The following is a 20100-nucleotide window of genomic DNA, read 5'->3' as shown; positions in this document are numbered from 1 at the left end:
AGGATTGCTTAAACCCAGGGGTTCAAACCACTCCCTGAGCAGCAGATTAAGATCCTGTCTAAAATAAAGTTTGGAAAATACATATAATGTAAACATTAGCAAAAGTACAAAGGAGAAATGACAATATCATATCCAATAAAGCAGACTTTAAAGGAAAGAATAGAAACAGAGATAAACATTGTATAACCATAAAAGTGTCAATAAAATAAAAAGATATCGTAATCCTAAATGTAAATGCACCAAAAAATAAAACTGCAAACTATATAAAGCAGAAACTGGTGGAAATGAAAGAAGTAGACAAAGGCACAACTATACTTGGAGACTTGAACACCTCTCTCTCAACAATTGACAGAGCAAATAGAAAAAAAAATGTGCAAAGATATAGAGGAACATACCACCACCATCATCTGATCAGATCTAATCACCATCAATAGAACACCCCACCAACAGAATACACATTTTTTCAAAGTGCAATAGAATATATTCTAAGAAGACCATGTCTTGGGCTGTGAAAAACCCAAGTAACTGAAAAGAATTAATATCTTACAGTTGCATTTTTCAATCACAATGAAATCAAACTAGAAATCAATAACATAAAAATAGGAAAATCTCCCTACAACTGAAAAGTAAGCAACCCATTTCTAAATAATTCATGGTTCAAATAGAAAGTGTCAAGGGACATTTTAAAACATTACACTGAATAAAATGAAAATACAGCATATTAAAATCTGTGATATAAGAGGGTGGGTGTGATGGCTCATGCCTATAATCCCAGCACTTTGTGAGGCTGAGGCAGACAATCACTTGAGGCCAAGAGTTCAAGACCAGCCTGGCCAACATGGTGAAACCCCATCTCTACTAAACACACAAAAATTAGCTGGGCATGGTGGCATGTGCCTGTAATCCCTGCTGCTCAGGAGGCTGAGGCAGGAGAATCACTTGAACCTGGGAGGTGGAGGTTGCAGTGAGCTGAAATTGTGCCACTGCACTCCAGCCTGGGTGATAGAGTGAGACTCTTGTCTCAAAAAAAAAAGTGATATATGACTCATCCACTGATGGTTACTTAAAGCATCGTTCTCTGATACCAGCATCTCCCAAGAACCATATGCAAACCATAGGACTACTTCTTCTGGGTCAAACAGGCTATTTTTGTGCCTAAAGATGTGGACAGAATGAAACAGGCACAAGCCTAGCTGACATTCTGTGATGGATATTTAACAGTGAATGTGTTATAAATTAGCAGAAATGAGGCATTGCAAAGGACATGGGGATGGGACTCCCAGGTGTCTGAGCAATAGACTGAAGAGCCTAGAAAATTGTTCAGCCATTCATCCAGACTGATAAGAATCCCATGGACAGGAACACGAAATGGTTTTACTGTCTCCTGAAGGGTTCCATCTGCGGCTACTGTCACTGAGGCTAGGTCCAGATTGCAGACTGCAGTTTGGGAAGCAGAAGGTAGCAGGCTGAGATGCTAATGGGCTTTATGGTATTAACTGTGTTTGAGAAAGCTGAGCAGCCCTTGAACAGTGGGATGGAAGCCATGGTGTAAAATGATGCAGACTCTTTTTACTGGGGCCAGAAGCTGTCCCTCTTGCAAATGCATGAACACAGCTGAAAGCATTTGACCCATAGTGGGATGTTCTTGGTTTGTTCAGACGTGGTGGACTAGGATTTTAGGGGGTGAAGCTAAAGCCATTAACATAGAGGTGAGCTCCAAGAACTGATAAGGTGAGTTGCTCTTATGTGCAGAACTTTTCAGGGTGGGGGTGCTAAAGGACAGAATTAATCGAGCATCTCTCCTGGTAGGTCTAAGAGCCATTTGACATTCTGGACCACGATTTCCCACCCACACAGTCTGCCTGATGCTTGTTAATGACCCATCACAATGGTTTTGCTTCTCTGCTGCATAGATTCAGAGCAGGACCTGATGACCTTCTTAAGAGCAGCCAGAGAAGCCTGAACTGCATGAAGATCAGGTAAATGACCTTCAATGTTCTCCTGACTGACAGGTTACAAACTACAGAGGTTAGATGTCAAGACTGAAACTTGTCTTTCTGAGAAAATGTGTCCCCCTCTTGTCTGCTGGTAAAAAAGACATTGGGAAGGACTATACAGACTTGAGAAGCATGGCAAAGGGGCAGGGCAGATTATTTAGTTCTAGAGATGCTGTCTGGGCTAAAGAAGCAGATGGCAGAAGGGGACAGTTGAGTCACACCATATTTATACTGGTGCTTCTCTGTTTTTCTTTTTCTTTTTTCCTTTCTTTCTTTGAGATGGAGTCTCTCTCTGTCACCCAGGCTGGAGTGCAGTGGCATGATCTTGGCTCACTGCAACCTCTGCCTCGTGGGTTCACATGATTCTCCTGCCTCAGCCTCCCATGTAGCTGGGATTACAGTCGTACACCACCACACCTGGCTAATTTTAGTATTTTTAGTAGAGATGGGGTTTTACCATGTTGGCTAGGTTGGTTTTGAACTCCTGACCTCGTGATCCGCCCACCTCAGCTTCCCAAAGTGCTGAGATTACAGGCATGAGCCACCACACCTGGCCTGCTTCTCAATTTTAACATGTGTGTGCATCACCTAAGCTCCTGAGCTTCTGACTCAGTGTAGGTCTGGCATGGGGTTTGAGAGTCTCCATTTCCAAAAAGCTCACAAGTGATGCTGGTGGATTGGGGACCATACCTTGAGAAGAGAGATTCCAGACTGGACTGGTGGCTGAGGGAGTCATCTCTTCCCCTCATCAGCCTCCAGAATAGAAACTGGATTAATGGCAGGTCACTGAGCTGGTTCCAGAAAGAATATTTTTGTTCATCAAACTCAGGATAAACTTCAAACCCCTTTTCAAACCCACAAACTTCAAACACCTATTTTGTCCTAAGGGCTTTCCCTGCACCGAGGTACATAATCATCTTTCCTATTTGAGAGATGAGGAGGAATCTGATTTGAATCTGTGTCCCCACCAAATCTCATATTGAATTGTAATCCCCATTGTTGAATGTGGGGCCTAGCAGGAGGTGACTGGATTGTGGGAGTGTGGATTTCTCATGAATGGTTTAACACATCTCCTTGGTACCGTACTCGAGATAGTGAGTGAGTTCTCATGAGATCTGGTTATATAAGAGTGTGTTGCACCTCTCCCCTCACTCTTGCTCCTCCTTCTCCCACTGTGTAAGAAGCTTGTTCCCCCTTTACCTTCCACCATGATTGGAAGCTTCTTGGTGAGGCCTCTCCAGAAGAAAAGCTGCTATGCTTCTTGTATAGCCTGCATAACCATGAGCCAATTTTAAAACTTTTTTTCTTTTTTTTTGCATTTTAGGTTTTGGGGTACATGTGAAGAACATACAAGATTGTTGCATAGGTACACACATGGCAGTGTGATATGCTGCCTTCCTCCCCATCACCTGTATCTGGCATTTCTCCCCATGCTATCTCTCCCCAACTCCCCACCCCCCGCTGTACCTCCCCTATTTCCCCCCGACAGACCCCAGTGTGTGATGCTCCCCTCCCTGTGTCCATATGTTCTCATTGTTCAACACCCGCCTATGAGTGAGAACATGCGATGTTTGATTTTCTGTCCTTGTGTCAGTTTGCTGAGAATGATGGTTAGGCGTTTCTTTATAGCAATGAGAGAGTGGCCTGATACAAAGACGTTGTGGCTCAGAGGGAATTTTGGTTACTCATTTGTCCTCCTCCCCAAATTCATATCCTGAAGTCGTAGCCCCCAGCACTTCAGATGTAACTGTACTTGGAAATGGGGTCTTTAAAGAGGTGACTAAATTAAAATGAGGTCATTAGGGTGGACCCTAATTCAATATGACTGGTGTTTCTATGAGAAGAGGAGATTAGGACAATGACATGCACAGAAGACCATGTGAAAACACAGGGAAAAGATGGTCATCCACAAGCCAAAGTGAGAGAGACTTGGACAAAAAACTAATCCTGCCATCACCTTGCGACACTTTGATCTCAGACTTCTAGCCTCAGATCTATGAGGAAGTAAATTTCTGTTGGTTAAGCCACCCAATCTGTAATACTTTGCTATGGAGGCCTTAGCAAATTAATACACTCACTCATCTACTATGTTTCTGCTATAAATAAGAAGTAACAACATTTGGGTTCTGTTTCTTTCTTTCTTTCTTTTTTTTTTTTTTTTGAGACAGAGTTTCGCTCTTGTTGCTCAGGCTGGAGTGCAATGGCGCAATCTTGGCTCATTGCAACCTCTGCCTCCTGGGTTCAAGCGATTCTCCTGCCTCAGCCTCCCAAGTAGCTAGGATTGCACACATGCGCCACCATGCCCGGCTAATTTTTGCATTTTTAGTAGAAACGGGGTTTCACCATGTTGGTCAGGCTGGTCTCGAACTCCTGACCTCAGGTGATTCATCCACCTTGGCCTCCCAAAGTGCTGGGATTGCAGGCATGAGCCACCGTGCCTAGCTTGGGTTCTATTTCAACACTGGGCATGGTGCCATGAATGTAATAGATGGTAAATGTGTTGACTCAATCTGAGAACGATGAGCATGTGGCCAGGCAGTTAAACTCATATTTTTTCCAGATGAATCAAACCCTTTCAGTCCTGCTCAAACCCCTTTGTAAAAACCTGGGTCACATAGCGAGGATGAAGAACTGGTTTTGCCACTAAAATACTCCCATTAGAAGTTAGACAATAAAGGGAGTCTACTGAACCATCTGAACTTCCCAGGGTCTTTTAAATGACCCCTTGAAAAGATGAGTTCTTGAAGTCTGGTGTGGCAAGTAGGGTTGGAGCCTATGATTGTGCAGAATGCAACCTTATCAACCTCCCACCATGGCCCTAGTTAAATGGAATGTTGGAAACTTCAAATCCACAAATGCCAAGCCAGGATTACGTAGGAAGAGCTCAACCCTAGAAGAAAGAACTGATACAAGTCAGCACTAACGTGATAACCTTGACTGACCTCATCTTGCTATGCATTCTGACTTAAGTGTCACTTTTGTTCAATTGAGTTTTCCCTGGAAAGGGAAATGACAAATGGAATTCAAGAGCATCTTTGAAAAGTGGTAGTGGCATATCAGAGTTTGCAGTTCTGTGTGTAACACTCCCTCACTTAGAGGTCCTGTTTAACCATTTTCTGTTCATTTTCATGAAAGACTGTAATCTGACCACAAAAATAAAATCTGTGCTGTGAATTTATTGGCAGGACCAAACTCAGGATAAAATAAATTGAGTGATTCAATGAATTTTCTTTATTGAACAAGATATCACATGACATTAAGTCTTACATCTAAAATCTAGGACAGATGCTGCTTGCGGCTCTTTAAACTACGTACCCAATATGTACTGAAGATCTTCTGTTTCTCAAGAGTGGTGCTAGCTCTGGGGATATAGGATTCAACAAGGCAACCACAGTGTCTGCCCCTTAGAGCTTTGATCTCCAGGGACTGCTGATAGGTGAGTTGATGCAATACAGTGTGAGAGATGCTATGTGTAATAAGGGAATCCATGGTGGCATATGAGGATGGACGAAGGAACCAGAGAAGGCTTCCCAGAGGTGACAACATTCAGTGTCATACCTAAAGGTTGAGTGGAAATTTCCCAGATGTCATCAGCTGAATTATATCTCCTACCAAAATTCATATGCTCAATTTTTATCTCCCAGTTCCTCAAAACAAGACTGTATTTGGAAATGAGGCCTTTAAAGAGGCAATTAAGTTAAAAATTCCATTATTCTTAACAAACAACACAAGAATGGAAGACCAAACACCACATGTTCTCACTCATAGTGGGAGTTGAACAATGAGATCAGATGGACACAGGGAGAGGAACATCACACACTGGGGCCTGGTGGGGAGGTAGGGGAAGGATAGCATTAGGAGAAATACTTATGTAGATGAAGTGGTGATGGATGCAGCCAACCACCATGGCATTTGTATACCTACATAACAAACTTGCATGTTCTGCACATGTACCCAGAACTTAAAGTACAAGTTAAAAAATGAGATTTTTAGGGTGGACCCAGAACCAGAATAACTGGAGTCCTTATAAGAACAGGAAATTTGAACACAGACACATGCACACATGTAAAGACCATGTGGGACCTCACTGAGAAGGCTGCCATCTGCAAGCCAAGTAGACAGTCCTCAAACCAAGTCTACTAACAATGCAACCTTGGACTTCTACCCTCCAGAACTGTGAAGAGGTAAATTCCATTGTTAAAGCCTCCAACTCTGTAGCGTTTCTATGGCAGCCCTAAGACCAACAGAAAAATAAGCCTAGGTCCACAGTGAGAGAGAGTTTGGCAACGTAGGGAATCTGAAAGCAGATATGAGCATCTGGGAGGTGGGCAGTAGGGTGGATGCAAGACAGGAAACTAGAGAGGCAGACAAGCAGGCCCTGGATGCATGGGAAGGGTCTTGGTCTTTATTAAAGGGGCAATTAGGAGCCATAGAGGGTTCAAACAGGCAGTGATGTAGTCAGACAGCTCTGCCTTCAGACTGGAGAAGCCCTGGGGTGGCCTGAGATCTGCTCATCTGTTTCAATGAAGCAGGAGGGGAGGGGAAATACAGCAGTGATGTGCTGCTGACTTCCTGATGGGCAGATGGACATCATCATTCTGAATACTTGCTGGGAATGGGGGGAGAAGGTACAAGGCTTCTCAACCTGAGCAGTATTGAATTTGAGGCTACATAATTATTTGAATTTGAGGCTGCATAATTCTTTGAATTTGAGGCTGCTTAATTCTTTGAATTTGAGGCTGCATAATTCTTTGAATTTGGGGCTGCATAATTCTTTGAATTTGGGGCTGCATAATTCTTTGAATTTGGGGCTGCATAATTCTTTTGTTGAGGGCTGTCCTGTGCAATGTAGGTTGTTTAACAGCATCCCTGCTGTCTACCCACTGATGCCAGTAGCATTCTTCCAAACCTAGTTGGGACAGCCAAAAGTATCTAGATATAGCCAAATGTCCAATGGGAGGCACAAAATTGACCCCCTAATTGAGAACTGCAGAGATAGAGTGGTTTTGATGTAGGGTAGGAGAGCCCCAAATTGGGGCCTAGCCCATGAGGGTTCTTGGCTTAACCTAAGAAAGAATTCCAGGACAAGTTGAAGGTAGGGTAGAATAAAAGTTTTATTGAGGTGGCAGTGTTACAGCTCCAGCTACAGTGTTTCAGCTCCATGACAGCTCAGGGCAGTTCTGCAGTCACATTACGGGGTGGTTTATACAGAAATATCTAGAAAAGGGTAGTAACTTCTGGGTTGTCATGGCATTGCCATGGAAAGGGGTAGTAACTCCTAGTCATTGCCATGGCAATGGTAAACTGACATGGCACACTGGAGGATGTGTCTTATGGAAAGTTGTTTCTGCCCTGTCCCTGTTTTAGCTAGTCCTCAATTTGGTCCAGTGTCTGAGCCCCACCTCTGGAGACAAGTCCCACCTTCTACTTCAGTTATACCTAAAGTCAACAGTGCAGTCCTCAGACAGGCAACACCAGCATCATCTGGGAGTGTTAGAAATGCAAATGACCAGGCTTCACCCAAAACTGGAAGCAGGGACCCTTGATCTGTATTTTAACAAGCCCTCCGAGTAATTCTAATGGCCTCCAGGTGATTAGACTGTCTCTAATCTAAGTGCTGTAAGCACTCAACCCAGGCATGGAGAGAAAAATTTGTGGGTGCTGGTGAGTGGGTGATATGGTTTGGCTGTGTCCCCACCCAAATCTCATCTTGAATTGTAGTTCCCATAATTCCAATGTGTTGTGTAATGGACCCAGTAGGAGATAACTGATTCATGGGGGCCATTCCCCCAGACTGTTCTCATGGTAGTGAATACGTCTCACAAGATATGATGGTTTTACAAGGGGAAACCCCTTTTACTCAGCTCTCATTCTCATCTCGTGTCTGCCGCCATGTGAGACATGCCTTTCACCTTCCACCATGATTGTGATGTCTCCCTAGCAACGTGGAAAAGAGCAGTCTTTCTTTTTCTTCCTTCCTTCCTTCCTTCCTTCCTTTCTTGTCTTTCTTTCCTTCCCTTCTTTCTCTCTCTCTCTTTCTTTCTTTTTTTTTTTTTTTTTTTTTTTTTGAGACGGAGTCTCACTCTGTCACCCAGGCTGGAATGCAGTGGCAGAATCTCGGCTCACTGCAACCTCCACCTCCTGGGTTCAAGTGATTCTCCTGCCTCAGCCTCCTGAGTAGCTGGGACTACAGGTGTGCACCACCACATGGGGCTAATTTTTGTATTTTTTAGTAGAAACAGCGTTCCACCATATTGGACAGACTTGTCTCAAACTCCTGACCTCGTGATCTGTCTGCCTCGGCCTCCCAAGCTGCTGAGATTACAAGCATGAGCCACCGTGCCTGGCCCAAACCTCTGTCTTTTGTAAATTTCCCAGTCTCAGGCATGTCTTTATGAGTGGCATGAAAATGAATGAGTACAGTGAGTCTGAGAACTCTGTTCACTTGAGGAATAAGAAACATGTATTATGGGCACATGTCTTCTAGCACTGCCTCTCCTCTAAATGTTCACCTCTGTCCTTCAACCCTCAGTCACTGTGACTCTCCTGCAGTTTCAGAACTGATAAAGACACAGCCCTTACCCTGAGGAATTCAATGAACATTTTTTTTTCCTGATATGATGAAGGAACAAACATTCATTGAGTGCCGACAGTGTGCCAGAAATAGTGATAGGCACTCTCATTATCTGCTCATTCTCTATCTTCATATAAACCAGGTATCATTAATAACCTCATTTAATAGGCAAGGAAACTTAGCTCATAGGGGAAAAGAAGTAGCCCAAAATTACATACCTGGTAGGTAAGTGGTGCTTAAATACAGCTGACCCTAAAAATTTTCAGCATATAGCAACATACAGCTGTATACAACATACATATAATTTTGAATTGTGGAATTGAAAAATATTCTAACTGTTTTAATATGAATATAAGTTTTATCTTGTACTTCTTTCTTGTCTGTGTCTGAAGCATACATCTTAGGATACCCAGCCTGCTTCACTGTTTTTCATTTCTAGCTTGATTTTTGTATAGATTTCATTTTTGAGATCCTGGTCTAGATGATCAATTTCAATAGCCCCTTATCACTCAAAGTCTTACCAGTATGAGGTTTACTCCATTTGTGAGCAGTTAGGGAGGTCTAACCGACAAGAACCAGTCACCTCATTGTTGCTGTATGTGAATTTGCTGTATGTGATCCTAAAGATTTTAGTCTTTTCTTGACACCATTATCTTAGTTCTTCTGTGCCGCTATAACAAAATATCATAGACTGAGTGGCTTAAAAAAAATAGGGATTTAGTTCTCAGGGTTCTAGAGGCTGAAAGTCCAAGATCAATCTGCCAGCAGATTCCATGTCTGGTGAGGAACAATTTCCTTGTTCATAGAAGGTATCTTGTCATTGTGTCTATACATGTGGAAGGGGGAACTCCAGTTTCAGCCTCTTATAAGAGCACTAATCTCATTCTTGAGGGCTCCACTTCCATGACTTAATTATCTCCCAAATGTCCCACTTCCAAATATCACATTGGAGATTAGTTTTTAACATATTAATTTGGAGGTGACACAAAAATTCAGTCCATAGCCATCATTCTGTATAAGTGAAAACCCCGTGGTGGCTCATGTCATCAAATAAAGCAGTTTTGGAAGTCCTCAAAATTAAATTAGAGGAAAAATGCATAAGGGCAGAAGAGAGGATTTGAGAGGATATAGTGGTATATACAGTCTAGAGTTCAGCCAGCATGAATTCTTTATCAAAGATGAATAAGCAGATTTGATAAGCATAGGTGCACAGGGCTAGGAAGGAAATCTCATGTAGCACCACGAAGCTCTTTAATATGGCAGCACAGTCTAGGACTCTGAAATTAGGAGACTTCGCAGCCACTGCCTCAGCCAGTCAGTAAAGACATATATAACAAGACATGGCATAAGAAAATACAGCTGTGCAGCTGGACATAAATCGGGTTTAACAGGACTGGGTGATTCATGGTATCAGATGTAACAGTGTGTTAAAGGTACAGTGGCACAGTAAGGCTGAAGCCACATAATTCAAAATGACAGCTGAAATGTCGGGAGAAGAGGCATCTATATCCACATCTGTTGTGTTAATTTGGGTGGTAGCTGTATGGATTTGATTTTTGAGATCCTGGTCTAGATAGCCCAATATCATGCAAAAGTCTTATCAGTATGAGGTTTGCTCCATTTGTGAGCAGTCAGGGAGGTCTATAATCAACAAGAACCAGTTACCTCATTGTTGCTGTATGTGATTTTAGGGATTCAAGAGCATTTCAGCACTTACAGTTTCAAACTGTCAATTTTACATTTCCTATATAGAGCAGATGTCTATTATAATATAGTGACAATAAAAGTAACAAGAATTATTACTCTATATTAGATTACCTGCCATGAACCAGATATTTAATGAGTTATGAACACATACTGTATCATTTCTTTTAACTGTCATAATCACCCTGTAATATAGGTATTATTTAATCACAAATTATTCAATAGGGCAGTTGACGATCAAGGTTAAGATATAAACCCAGGTCTTAGTCCAGAGTCCCAATTCTTTTCACTATGTCATACTGCTTTGTCTTCGATTGAAATATGGCCAACTATGCTCTTTTTCCTTTCTACATTTTTTCCTGATGTTTATTTGCTTTTCAAAACCTGCAACCTTTGCCATTTAAGACATTTATGAGCAACATAAGTTAAATTTTAAAGATGACTTTTATAAGGAGGTTTTGCTTTATAATAAAGAAATGTATCTCTTATATTATTTATACTTATTTTCATAATGGATCTATATGTTTCATGTGTATCTTTTTATTTTTATACCTCTTTATACTGAAACATTAAACTCTGTATACAGTATATAATCAATTACTATTTGTGGTCACAGGGAGATGCTTAGCAGGAATTAGGAGACAGGATTTTAAGGTAAATTTGGGCCATTTATTCCTTAGTTTCTAGGAACTGTAACAATGAGATAGCCTGAGGTTTTCATCTTTTTCTTTTTCTCTCCTCTAAAGAGATTGAAGAAGTTTCCTCTTCAGAAACCTTAGTAAATATGGTAGATAATTCAAGGAACATTACAATGTTATACAAGCCGTTACCTCCATATATTTAAGTTTCATTAAGACTGGAATTTGTGACATGTTGGATGGAGGCTGAAGGAAGTTTACCAAATTAACAGTGTAAATGAGATTGCAACATGTATGCTGTTCCCACTTAGAGCAGGTTACAAGCACTTTAGAAGCATCTGTAATGAGATAAATTAGTGGATGCTAAATATCTGATAGGTTATGAATGGAAATGAGGGATCTTAGCAGATGTGTCTAGATATACATATATTTGAAATGGAGTCTTGCTCTGTCAACCACACTGGAGTGGCTGGAGTGGCATGATCTCGGCTCACTGCAACCTCTGCCTCCTGGGTTCAAGTGATTCTCCTGCCTCAGCCTCCTGAGTAGCTGGGACTACAGGCGCCTGCCATCACGCCCAGCTAATTTTTGTATTTTTATTAGAGATGGGGTTTCGCCATATTGGCCAGGCTGGTTTTGAATTCCTAACCTTGTGATCTGCCCACCGTGGCCTACTAAAGTGCTGGAATTACAGATGTGAGTCACCACGCCTGAGGAAATATATTTTAAAAAGTGATGAATTCTCCTGGCAGTTAAAAGCACAGATCTGGCTATCAGGATTGGTTTCGAATCCCTGTTTTATCAATGACAATGTGACTGTGAGCAAATTCACCTCTCTGACCACCACCAGTCAGCTCGTGTAGTAAATGGGTAGAATAATGTCATTGGGCTACTGAGAAGAGTGTTGTATGTGCAGTGCCTCAACCAGCATCGGACAGATAGCAAGTACAAAAATAAAAGGTGAGTATCATCAGTGTCGTCATTGTACTGATATTAATATTACCTTAATATGTAACGCTATGCTATTTTAGTGTTTGAGGTAAATATTACTAGGTTAGTACTAGAAATAACACAGCTGCACATAGTAAATGCCCAATATACTACATATTGTTTTTCATCCTGGAGGAGAGAGAACTAGAAGCGGAAATGGTAGTTAGGGCTGTCACTGGTGTCTGCCTTCCAGACTTGACTTACTTAGAAATACACCAAGTAAGTTTCACAGACAGACCAGACTGTGCCTTTTGTTCATTTATTTCAGGAGGTTCCCATGGCCTCTGACTAAGAATTGATCCTTCATTGAAGGTCTCTGTCTACCTGAAAGTAGTAAGTTATCCCTTCTAAAATACATTATACGGTTCATATTTTTCATTGATTCCAAAGCTCTTTCCTCCAACAATCACGGACAAATCCCTGGATGATGTTGCATGTCCCTGGGTTTAGTCGAGTGGTCCCTTTCTTTCACCCTCTTTCTTTCCTATTTCCTGGCAACATTCTCTAATAGAGGCGAGGATACCAAGGTCAGAGTGAGCAATGAGGAGAGAATCTGGACAGGGAAGAAAAGCATATTTTGAATTTATATATATTCCCTCACTTCCCTCCTTCCTATCTCACCATTTCATCCTCTCACTGTCTCTCATTTCCTCTCAAGCTCATCTCATTGCTTTTATTTTCTTTTTCCCCTTCCTCCTCCCTTCTCCTTCTTTACCTCCCTCCTCTCTCCCTTGCATAGGTCACAAATATAGCCCATGATTTTGTTTGAAATGTTCTATGAAAAATATTCTTTAATTAAATCACAAGTAATGGTTCTAAGCAGTAGGAGAAGAGAGAGCTCAACTAAAGCTCTATCCACGATAGCCTTGGATTATCAAGTGGTGAAAGAGGGAGAGAGAATGAGAGAGAGGAAGGAGATTGGGAGCAAATGTTTGATGAGACTGATTTTGAGTAAGCTTCCTAGAAACAAGGTCAATCAAACGCAAACACATATCTTAACCTGGACCAGACTTTCTGCAGGACTTCACGCACCAAGCCCACCCTGGATCCACCAACTTAGAGGAACACAGAGCCAAGAAGAGCTCTCCCAGCCAGGCTCTTGGTCTGACAACAGCCTAGCCACTAACCAAGCTCAGTCAGCTACCCCTGCTAGCAGGAACCTAGGCCCCTGTGAGTGCCTGGTGGCCAACAGAGAGCCCTTCTTATCCCTCTCTGCTGCAGACCCTATCTGCTCTCCCCATACCCACCTCCCTCCATCCAGCGTCTCCCTTGCAGGAGACTCCTCCCTCCTCTACTTTCTCCCTGAGTGTTCATCCTTCTCCGCACAATCATGTTCTCAGAGAAGGCATAGTTTTTAATCGAGGCATAATTTACCTGTAAAGCACATAAATTGCCAGGTGTGGTGGCTCATGCCTGTAATCCCAGCACTTTGCCTTTTGTCTCCAGCCCACCACAGTAATGACTATTCCCTATAACCTGGGACTTGTCAAAGCCAGTGAGAAATTAATTTATTCATTCAACAGCTATTAAGTGAGCATTTTTTGGTAGCAGTGTTTGTTTTAGGTTCGGGCATAAAAGTCTGAACAAAATAGACAAAGATCCCTACCCTCCTGGGGCTTATCTTTCAAAGGGTAATGAGGTTGAAAGTCATCAATTTTTTTCTATTCTCTCTGCAGAACCCCTTCTTACTGAAACACTTTCTAGCCATGTGCCCTTGGGTAAGACAAATTTTCTTTCTTTTTTTTTTTAGAGGCAGAGTCTCTCTCTGTTGCCCTGGCTGACTGGAGTACAGTGGTGCGATCACAGCTCACTTCAGCCTCAAACTCCTAGGCTCAAGTGATCCTCTCACCTCAGCCTCCAGAATTACTGGAACTATAGGTACATGCCACCATGCCCAGCTAATTTTTTTTATTATTATTTTTTGTAGAGATGGGGTCTCACTATGTTGCCCAGGCTGGTCTCAACTGCATGGGCTCAAGTGATCCTCCCATCTTCGTCTCCCAAAGAGTTGGGATTACAGGTGTGAGCCACTGCAACTAGCCAAGACAAATTTTTAATACCTCAGTTGCCTCTTCTGTAAAATCTACATGATCACTTCTACGTGAATGTGGTAGTGGGGGTTATTGGGAAGATCCAGGGAGATATTGTGGGACCAGTGCCTGGCACACACACGTGCATAGAAATGCCACTTCCAAAGCGAGGTGCAGTAATCCCAGAGTTTGAGGAGGCTGAGGCAGGAGGATCGCTTGAGGCCAGGAATTTGAGACCAGCGTGGGCAACATAGTGAGATGCCATGTGTACAAAAAAACACACGAAAAATTAACCAGGCATGGTGGCATGCAACTGTGGTGCCAGCTACTTGGGAGGCTGAAGCAGGAGGATCCCTTGAGCCCAAGAAGTCAAGGTTGCAGTGTTTGTGCCACGGCACTCCAGCCTAGGTGACAGCAAGACCCTGACTCAAACAAAAAAAAGAAAAAACGAAAGGTCATTTCTAGTTCCTAATGTGTTTTCCTTACCCCACAACATCTTTAATTACAAAGTATGTAACTTTGTATTAGTTATGCTTGTAATTATAAAGTAACTTTTTGAATAACATATGGGCAAAGAAATTAAATTGCCTACAGCACAACATGAGTTTTTTTAACTTCCAATTTTATGGTCGAAACCAGCTCTCTGATTTACAGACTTGCAGTAAACAGTTTCTGCCCGTCAGTGCCTGCCAACCCAGGGATGGCCTCGGCTTGTGTAGCCAAGAACTTACGAACCTTAACAGCTTGGCTAGCAGCGCTGTTCATTAGGAATCACATCCTAGGCTCTCCCTCTTTCTCTCTCTCTCAATTTGTGATTTTTATAAAATTCCAAACTTACAGAAAAGCTGCAGGATGACTGCAAGAGAATCTCAGTATCTTTTATCTACATTCACAAATTACTGATATTTTGCCTCCTTGGACTCATCATCCTACATAAGTATTTTTATGAAACATTTGAGAAATTGGAGATATCATACCTCTTGATCATTAACTTTCATGTGTATTTCTTTCTTTTGTCTTTGTGAACCAGTGTCTCACCCTGTTTCCCAGGCTAGAGTGCAGTGGCACGATCATAGCTTACTGCATCCTCGAATTTCTCGGCTTAAGCAATCCTCCCACCTCTGCATTTAGTTGCTATGTCTGTAGTCTTCTTTCACCCAGAATGTTCCCCAGACTTTTCTTCTTTTGTTTTGTGTTTTGACCTGGATATTTTTAAAGAGCCCTGATTGGTTATTATATTAGGCAATTCTTGCATTGCTATAAAGAAATACCTGAGACTGCATAATTTACAAAAATAAGAGGTTCCTGGTTCTGCAGGCTGCACAGCAAGCATATAGCTCTGGCATCGGTTTCTGGAGAGTCCTCAGGAAGCTTACAATCATGGCAGAGGTGAAGTAGGAGAAGGCAGTTATGGTGAAGGTAGGAACAAGTGTGTGTGTGTGTGTGTGTGTGTGTGTGTGTGTGTGTGTGTGTAGAGAGAGAGAGAGAGATAGAGTGTGTGTGTTGGCAGGGAGTGCCACATATTTTTAAATGACCAGGTCTTGTGAGAACTCACTATTACGAAGATAGCAGCAAGCAATGAGGGATCCACCCTCATGACCCAGACACCTCCCACCAGGTCCCACCTATAGCATTGGGGATTAAAATTCAGCATAAGATTTGGGTGAAGACAAATATTTACTCTTTTGCTAAAGCCCAGGATACACAAAAAATAGTTTCAGAATTGCCAACTCATTCCACTGTAAAAAGCAATTTACAAAAGCAAACTATATCAGTTATTTCACTGAATGTGCCTCAAAATCACTTGGTTAATGTGGTGTCTGCCAGGGTTCTCCACTGTGAAGTAGCTACTTTTCCTTCATAATAAAAACTTGTGCAGAGACACATTGAAGCTGCACGTATCCTGTTTCTTAATGAAACTTTCAAAGCATGGTTTATTATTACTTGATGCTTTTCCATCTCCATTAACCCTTCTGTATTTATTATGAATGGTTGACATTCTACATAAGGAAGAGCTTGTTTCTCCATTTACTTATTTGTCACTTGCTTCACTATGGACTCAGATTCTTATTTTAAATTATAATCTACTATTGTTACTTAATACCCAAACTGTATCAGCCTAAGCCAGTGGGAGTTCTTTCATGGTGGCCCTGTGTCCTTTTGATATATCCACATTGTTTTTCATCACTTCCTTACTTTCTGGCACAAAAAGGAGTCTCAGGCTCAATGTATACTCTTTCTTCCCCAGATCTAGGTATGGCCTTAAAAATGCAAGGAACTGTAATTCCTTTCAGAGGAAACTGATATTTAGAAATCAAAATCTGGGTCTAGATATACTCATTGCTATTACTATATCATTGCTTCTAGACCCTCTCAGCAGATAGACTAAGATACACATACATGTCTACACACACACACACACACACACACACACACACACACAAACACACACACCCCTATATTAAAAACCATGAGTTTATATTGATACTTTTAATTTCATTTCAACAGCACAGGGAACATTCTAGTTTTTTTCCTTTCCATATTAGTAACTGCATTTTCTAACAATGAAAAAACCTAAATCTCATTATCTTCAAAATATTTACTCTTTTGCTAAAGCCCAGGATATACAAAAAATAGTTTCAGAATTGCCAACTCATTCCACCATGAAAAGCAATCCAATTTACAAGAGTTCAAATTTTTAAAAAATTCCTCTTAAGGCAAAATGTGTATAAAATAAAATACATGCATCTTAAATATATAGTTCATGAGTCTGGCAAAATGTATATGTCCATGTAACCCACAATCCTATCAATAGATATAGCAACATTTCCACCACACCAAAAAGTCCCGTTAAACCCAGGTCCCAGTCAGTTACCAAAAAGAGATGGCCATTTGTCTGATGTTTTCCACCACAGACAAGTTTTACCTAGTTTTAAAATTTTGTGTAAGTGGAGTCACACATTAAGTTCTCTTTTGTATCTGGCTTCTTTCACCCAGCATGATGTTCAAGTGATTTATCCACGATATTATATGTATAACTTGTCTATTTCTATTTATTTCTGAATTGTTATTCTAGGGCATAAATATGCTACGGGTTGCTTACACACTCTTCTGTTAATGACTATTTTGGTTGTTTCCAACTGGAGCTATTATCAAGAAGCTGTTATCAGCATGCTTTTGGTGGGCATATCTTTTCATTTCTCTTTGATACATTTCGAGGAGTAAAATTGCTAGGTTGTTGGATAGAAGCTGCCAATTCTTTTTTAAATGTCGTTGCACCATTTATATACACCCACAAGCATTATGGGAAGAGTCCTCGGTGCTCTGTATCCTTGCCAACATTTGGTATTGTCAGTCTATTAGTTTTAGCAATCCAGATGAGGGTGTAGTGATATGCCATTGTGGTTTTGATTTTGCATTTTCATGATGGCTAATGGTGTTGAGTACATACGCGTGTGCTTATTCAAAATTTCTATATCTTTGTTTGCAAGAGGATTTTAAAGCTTCGTTTATTTTTAATTGGATTTTGTGTCTTTTTATTATTGATTTGTAGGAGTTCAATATATATTCTCATTAAATCATTGATCAGCTATATGTTTCTCACTTTTTAAAATAATCTGGCTCCTGATATATTTTCTTAATGATGACTTTTGATGAGGAAAAATGTTTAGCTGTGACAAAGTCTAATTTATTATTATTTTTTCTCTTTTTGTGTCTTAGCTAAGAAATGTTTACTCTCAGTTTGTGTGGATATTGACCTATGTTTTCTTCTGAAACTTTGTATTTTTGACTTTTATGCTTAGGTTTATGCGCCACCTCAGAATGATTTTTGTGTATGCTATAAGAAAGATACTAAGTTCCCAGTGAACTGGGATACTTTCCCTGGTGAACCGCTTTTGTTTCTTTATCTAAAATTATTTGGCTATGGAAGCTTGAGTCTCTATACCAACTTTGGGGCCACAGATGGGTGGCTAAGACACAAAAAGAGAAAAAATAATAATAAATTAGACTTTGTCACAGCTAAACATTTTTCCTCATCAAAAGTCATCATTAAGAAAATATATCAAGGAGCCAGATTATTTTAAAAAGTGAGGAAGATATAGCTGATCAATGATTTAATGAGAATATATATGGTTCCTGGCTTGTTAGGAACCAGGCTACACAGCAGAAGATGAGCAGCAGGTGAGCAAGTGATGTTTCATCTGTATTTACAGCCACGCCCCATTGTTCACATTCCTGCTAGAGCTCTGCCTCCCATCAGATCACCAGCAGCTTTAGATTCTCATAGGAGCACAAACACTACTGTGAACTGCATATGTGAAGGATCTAGGCTGCATGCTCCTTATGAGAATTTAATGCCTGATGATCTGTCACTGTCTCCCATTACCCCCAGATGAGACCATCTAGGTGCAGGGAAACAAGCCCAGGGCTCCCACTGACTCTACATTATGGTGAGTTGTATCATTATTTCATTAGATATTGCAATGTAATAATAATGGAAATAAAGTACACAATAAATGTAATGCATTTGAATCATCCCAAAACCATTCCCTACCCTTCATGATCTGTGGAAAAATTATCTTTCATGAAACTGTCCCTGGTGCCAAAAAGGTTGGTGACCACTGTTGAAGATGGTTCCACTGATTCAGTTGTCCTCACTGCACGCATCACACTTTCTTGATAAAGTAGCTTTATGAGAAATCAGATTAAGTAAGGTAGCATTAGTTCTCCAAAGCTGTTCACTTCATCAAAATTGCTTAAATATTCTATCCTCTTTGCACTGCCACTTTCATTTTTTTTTTAAGATAGGGTCTCTTTCTCTTGTCCAGGCTGGAATGCAGTGGTGTGATCTTGGCTCACTGCACCTTCAACCTCCCAGGCCCAGGTGATCCTACCACCTCAGACTCCTGAGTAGCTAGTACTACAGGTGCATGCCACCATGCCTGGCTAACATTTGAGATGTTTTTTGTAGAGATGAGGTTTCAACACATTGCCCAAGCTGGTTTCCAGCTCCTGGGTTCAAGCAATCTACCCGCCTCAGCCTCCCAAATTGCTGGGATTACAGGTATGAGCCACCACACCTGGCCCCCATTTACATATTAAAAGCAGATGTTATCCATTTCTTTGTTTAATAAAGGCTTCTGGAGTTATCATTGGAAGTTAATTGAATCTATAGATCAAATTAGGAATCACTGACATTTTAATAATGTAACCTCTTCCAATCCATGACCTTGATACATTTATACATTTATTTAGGTGATTTTTAATTTTAATCAGCAATAACTTATGGTTTTCAGATGAGGTCTTATACATTGTTTTCATTAAGTTTAGCCTGAGACATTTTACATTTTAGGTGTGACTGTAAGTGGAAGATTTTTATTTCCATTTCTAATTGCTGCTAGAATGTAAAATTATAATTGATTTTTTTGGGTACTGACGTTGATCATATGATCATGTTGAATTCATTTATTCCACTAGTTGTTTTATTGATGCCTTCGGATTTTTGTCTTACCTAATCATGCCATCTGAAAATAGATACAGTTTTCTTTCCTCCTGAACTTCCGCATTTTGTTTGTTTTACTTGTCTTATTGCACTGGCCAGAAACTCCAGTACAAGGTTGAATGGGAGTGAATGGTCCTAGCTCCATTGTTCACTGTTGCTATTCACTACTGCCCTCTGGAGTCCAATAATGGCATCGCCATCATCACTCACAGCCTCCTCACCCCCAGCACATTACCTTATCCCCTAAAGAGAAATTAGAAGCAGGTGAGAAAAACCTGAAGAGTATTTTTCCCCCCGTAAAACTGACTGGTATTTACACTGTGCTGGCTTTGTAATTAAGCTAAGTGGAACTGAATTTCTTAGAATCCCTTTCCCTGCCTGCTCCCAGTTGGGCCTCAGGAGAGACCTGAAACAAGAGCTGGATGGATCACTGACCATTGTGCAGCTCACTCATGTTGCTGTTGATCTGTTGATTCTTCCTGGCAAGGGGTAGCAGCTTGACTTGCAACAGTTCCTTCTGCTGAATCCTCTTTCATTGCCTTTGGCTCTTGGGCCAGGTGCCTACATTTGCTTAAGGGTCCCTGTCTATTGCAAGACACTCATATAATTAATATCAGAGACAAAAGCAACAACAACAAAAACCCTGATGCAAGCCTCTGTCTGT

Source organism: Callithrix jacchus, chromosome 12 (assembly GCF_049354715.1).
Source record: "Callithrix jacchus isolate 240 chromosome 12, calJac240_pri, whole genome shotgun sequence".
Classification (NCBI taxonomy): domain Eukaryota; kingdom Metazoa; phylum Chordata; class Mammalia; order Primates; family Cebidae; genus Callithrix; species Callithrix jacchus.
This window is presented reverse-complemented; position numbering follows the sequence as displayed.